This window comes from Lepus europaeus, chromosome X (genome assembly GCF_033115175.1).
Source record: "Lepus europaeus isolate LE1 chromosome X, mLepTim1.pri, whole genome shotgun sequence".
NCBI classification, from domain to species: Eukaryota; Metazoa; Chordata; class Mammalia; order Lagomorpha; family Leporidae; genus Lepus; species Lepus europaeus.
Genome location: NC_084850.1, coordinates 37402237 through 37407963, shown reverse-complemented (window position 1 = coordinate 37407963; position 5727 = coordinate 37402237). Strand labels below are relative to the sequence as shown.

At 35.9% G+C, this 5727-nt stretch overlaps 1 pseudogene; it reads right to left on the bottom strand.

Annotated features, from left to right (window-relative positions):
• Positions 1 to 1659: 1659 nt before the first annotated feature.
• On the bottom strand, positions 1660 to 2267 carry LOC133752562 (RNA-binding protein 34-like; annotated as a pseudogene).
• Positions 2268 to 5727: the final 3460 nt, after the last annotated feature.

Sequence of the window (5727 nt, the reverse complement as noted above, 5' to 3'; positions counted from 1 at the left end):
ACTTTCAGAGCAAGATTATCAGAATCTTTATTCTCAAAGAACACATAGCCAAACCCTTTGCCAATTCCTGTAACTTGGTCTCTCAAAATTCTCACTGCCACAATACTCCCACAATCCAAGAAGTGTTCTAACCCAGATTCAACTTTGTAAGAAAGGTTCTCCACAAACACTGATCTGTTGTCCCTAGATGAGGTATCAGATGAAAGATCAACTCAGCTCTTTTCCTGGCTCTAGATGTACAATGTAATACTTTATCCTTTTTAGTATTTGTTGTTGTTGTTGTTGTTGTTGTTGTTCTGGTACTAATGGTTGAACTCTGTAATTAACACACAATTATTCTTAGGTGTTTGAATTTTAACTGAAAAGTGATCCCTGTTAAATATAAGAGTGGGAATAAGAGAGGGAGGAGATGTACAATTTGGGACATGCACAATCTGACTTGCTGCAAATGATGGAGTTAGAAATGTACCAGCGGATTCCAATACAATCCCATCAAGGTGGCATGTATCAATGCCATCTCACTAGTCCCAGTGATTAATTTCAGTTCACATTCGATGGCTTAGATAGGTCTAAAAATCAAAGGGATCACACAAACAAGACAAGGGTCTGCTAATACTAACTGATAGAATCAAAAAGGGAGAGAAAGATCCAACATGGGAAATGGGATACACAGCAGACTCATAGAATGGCAGATGTCCTAAACAACACTCTGGCCTCAGAATCAGCCCTTAAGGCATTCGGATCTGGCTGAAGAGCCCATGAGAGCATTGTAGGCATGGAAAGCCAAGACACCATGGAAAAGAAAAAAAAAGAAGAAGACCTAAATGAAAGATCTCTGTGAGTGAGATCCCAGTGGAAAGAACGGGGCCATCAAAGAAGGAAGTACCTTTCTCTGAAGGGAGGAGAGAACTTCCACTTTGACTATGACCCTATCGGAATAAGATCAAAGTCAGCGAACTCTAAAGGCTTCCATAGCCCTGGCAACTCGTGACTAGAGCCTAGGGAGATTACTGACGCCATGAACAGGAGTGTCAAATTGTTAAGTCAGCAACAGAAGTCACTGTGTACTTACATCCCATGTGGGATCTGTCCTTAATATATTATCTAATGTGCAGTGATGCTATAACTAGTACTGAAACAGTATTTTTACACTTTGTGTTTCTGCGTGGGTACAAACTGATGTGATCTTTACTAATTATATACTGAATCGATCTTCTGTATATAAAGATAATTGGAAATGAAAAAAAAAAAAAACACCCTGGTGTTAAATTGGAAATGGCATAGAAAATTAATTAATTTTTTTAAAAAAAATATTATGTAGGATCTCTGTCTTTAATGTGCTGTACACTCTTATTTAATGCTATAACTAGTACTCCAACAGTATTTTTTTTTCACTATGTGTTGCTATATGGTGGCAAACTGTTGAAATCGTTACCTAATATATACTAAACTGATCTTCTGTATATAAAGAGAATTGAAAATGAATCATGATGTGATTGGAAGGGGAGAGGGAGCAGGAAAGGGGAGAGTTGTGGGTGGGAGGGAAGTTTTGGGAGGGGGAAGCCATTGTAACCCATAAGCAGTACTTTGGAAATTTATATTCATTAAATAAAAGTTTAATTTAAAAAAAAAGTTTAAAAAAAAAAAGAAAGATCAACTCTAAAATCCATTTGCAATATGAGCCCCTTTTATTTCCATTGCTTTTGTAGCAGGACTCTGGTCCTTAAACATTACATAATGATGGATATTTTTCTGATCAGGAAGAATTTTATGTTTGCTGCCAAGTTTTTGGATAGAGTTCCCTCTGCTGGAATCAGAACAAAATCGTACAGATTCTATTGGCCCATGCTCCTTAAAAAATGACTTCAGTTTCTTATTATTACATGTGACAGGAAAATTTCCAACACAGTTCTCCCATTGTTTAATCTCTCTTCTTCTTGGTTGATTCGAGTTTTCTTTTTTTGACTTACATCAAAGTTGTGATCTGCATCATCAAGTACTTTTCTAGCTGCTACTTTAACATTAGATTGAGAATTTCTCCCTTTCTGCCCTTGTATCTGTTAATTTTTTTCTTCTAAATCAGCACTTACTAGAGTGCTTTCCCTGTGTGCTAAAATGTTGTCTGCTCTGAGGAGTCTCATTTTTCACTTTAACTTTTTCTTATGTTCTTGCAAAAATGGTCCTCGAGTCTCGGATGTACTTTCTTCCTCTTCATCCCATTTCATTTTATTTTTGGTGGTTTCATTAGGCACAGGCATGTACACGGATTAAATTTATGGTTTAAAAGAGCTGAAAAGTCCTTTTCTCTTAAACAAAACAGCATACTGTAGATAACCTTGGCACTTTGCATGATGTTGTTTCCTGTGGCCTTACCACAGTTTTCCAGGTATAAGCCTTCAGATTGCTTCTGATATTTTGCAATTGCATAAAACACTTCAATGGATAACCTAGTGTGTATGCATTTTCCTGCTTTTGGGATTGTATCTTTAACGTGTTGGGTTTCTGGAGCAAAAGGTAAATGCATATTATTTGTTAGATACTATCAAAGGCCCCTCCATAAACATTGCACCAGTTCACATTCCCACACAATATGTTAGAGTGCTGCTTTTCCTATGGTTTTACCAACAAAATGCATTTTCATAATTTATAATTTTTGTTACTCAGGTAAAATAGACTGTCAATGTTTTTTTTCATTTCTATTGTGATGAGTGAGGTTGCACATCTTTGCATGTTTAAGCTATAAACATATACAAATACACGAATAAATCTGATTATATGAAGGTACTTCAGAAACTTGGAAAATGCACATTACTTTTTAATTTCATGTTTCCATGTCATTTTTGAAGTACCTTATGTATAAAATGGATTGTCTATTCATGGCTTTACCCATTCCCCATTAGAATTTTAATCTTTTCAACTTTTAGGAGTTGTTATAAACATAATGCTATGAGCCCTTTAATTATCATACTTTTTTCCCCTTGAGTTTGTGAGTTATGTTTTGGCTTCTCTGTTGGAGTTCTTAGGATGCTTTTAAATTTTTTGCATAGTCAAGTTTATCAAGATTTTCTTTTGTTGAATCTGGATTTGAAAACCTAAGTAGAAATTCTTTCCCTACATCCAGATTATATTATAAAATTTGAATGGTTTACCTTTTTACATTTGGGCCTCTTATCCATTTGAGTTTTATTTTTCTGTATGATGTGAAATAATCTCTCTTTTTCACTCTTTCCTTTATGTTTACCTTGTTCTAGTACCATTTTTTTAAAAATGTCTACTTTTCTTTCAGTGATTTGAGATGTCAGCATTATCATATACTAGATTTCTTTACATACATGTCTAGACTTGTACTCTACTCCCTTAGGCTATAGTGTAATAATTCACTAATACTGCACTATTTTTATAATGAAAGTACATAATAGGTTTTAGTGTATGTTAGGTTAATTCTACCTTGTAGGTCCCCTCTTTCAAATACTTTGCTGTTTGTTTTTTGATTTTTTAAAAATAATTTAGTATCAGCCGGCGCCGCAGCTCACTAGGCTAATCCTCCACCTGCGGCGCCGGCATACCGGGTTCTAGTCCCAGTTGGGGCGCTGGATTCTATCCCGGTTGCTCCTCTTCCAGTCCTGCTCTCTGCTGTGGCCTGGGAGTGCAGTGGAGGATGGCCCAGGTGCTTGGGCCCTGCACCCGCGTGGGAGACCAGGAGAAGCACCTGGCTCCTGGCTTTGGATCAGCGCGGTGCACCGGCCCCAGCGGCCATTTTGGGGGTGAACCAACGGAAAAGGAAGACCTTTCTCTCTGTCTCTCTCACTGTCCACTCTGCCTGTCCAAAAAAAAAAAAAAAGCTGGCCCCTAACTGGCCAATTAAAAAAAATAATTTAGTATCAACTTGGATGGACTCCAGTGAAAAACAAACAGATTTGGTAATTTTTATTTGTATTGTTTTGAATTTAGCTGAGAGAGAACTGGCATCATTATTTCAGAGTCATCTTAGCCAAGGAAAAGTTATCTTTTTCTTTTTGCTTGAGTGTACTTCATTGTATCTTTCAGGATTTTTTCTAACTGGTTATGCACATTTTTGATTAATTTTATGCTTAAGTGTTTCATTTTCCTCTTTCATTTATATATAGGGGTTTCTTTACCATTACATTTCTAGCAATTATTGTTTGTTTCTAAAGGCAATCAATTCTATATGATAATTTTGTATGCTATTTTAATGAATTATTTGAATTGGTTTGTCCTTCTTATGCTTTATTTTAATTAATTTCTCTTCCCTAATTACATTGAGAATTCCTCAATGCAATGCAGAACTGTAGAGAGATAATAGATATCTTTTGCATTATTCTTGATTTTAATCAAAATGTTCTGATGTTTCCTATTAAATACTATACTAGCTTTAGAGAAGAAAAAGAAAATGAAAGGTGTGAGCAAGCAGAGTACTTAAGGCTCTGGAGGTAAAGGTGCAGCTAAGATATAAGCTGAGATATATTTTTTAGGAATCAGCAACTGTACTTGGAAATGCTTGTATCATAGGACAGAAAAAGAATGCCTTAACTTGAAGGTTTTTAGTTCAAGCATCTGAGTGTATACATATGTTATCTCCCCATCTACATTGTAGGATCCTTGATAGTAAGCGACCATAGTGCAGTGGTTAAAACATCATGCTTCGGAGTCATATTTCCTGGATTTGAATGCAGGCTTCAGCATTTACTATATGGTCATGAGGAATTATTGAATTATTTTAAAATTGGTTTTCTTTTGTATCTGTCTAGAGAATGGTAATAATAATACCTTGATCATAAGATGTTCTGATGATTGAATAACAAGAAACAAACATAAATAACAACAATGACAAACTTGTTGTCACAGTGCTAGTGTGCTCAAACGCAGGGAGACAATAAATGTTAGCTATGTTGTAGAAAGAACAGTTCAGGGTCATCATTAGGCCTGGGAACAGTGAAGTTGTGCAGGAACTCATACTAGAGTGGAACCAGTCAATGGTTCTAAAAGTGCCCCTTTATGCAAGCCATCCATTTAAGTTATTTTCTCACATCACAAGTTCTTGTATGTATGATGCACTATGTCAGGTTAAAGTTTAATTTGTAGAACAATGGAAATTTTAAAGACAGTAAGCCAAAAGTATCCAGAAAAATCTCAGACGCTATTTCTTCTCATATAACATATTTCACAGATACAAATAGTAAAGCTGTACTAGTAAAACATAGGCATATTTCATCGGTTTATTTATATTATTTAACAGCATTTTGCCCAAAGCAGACATCATTTGCACATGAAAATCACAATTTTCTCTGGCACCAAATCAAAAAGATGCCTATGTGTTTCTCATTTGTGTGGGTAATTGAGAGAGAAGAGTGGAAATGAACATTTGGTGGGTGAGGTGGAATTAGAATCCTATTTCTGAGTAATGTATTGTATTTTGTCATTGTTAACCTGATTAAATTCTCATTAATTAAAAATTACTGTATATGATTCAGCATGTTTTTGGTGGGAAGAATTTTAAGGAATATCTTGAAAACGTCTCTACCATCTTGAAATAGTTTATTATGTATCAAAAAGCATGGGAGAGCCATGCATTTGACCTAGTGGTTAAGATGTTAGTTAAGGAGTCTGTGCTGTGTTGTATTGGGTAAAGTTGCCTCCTGCAATGCCGGCATCCTGTATGGACACCGGTTCAAGTCCCGGTGCTCCAATTCTGATCCAGCTCCCTGT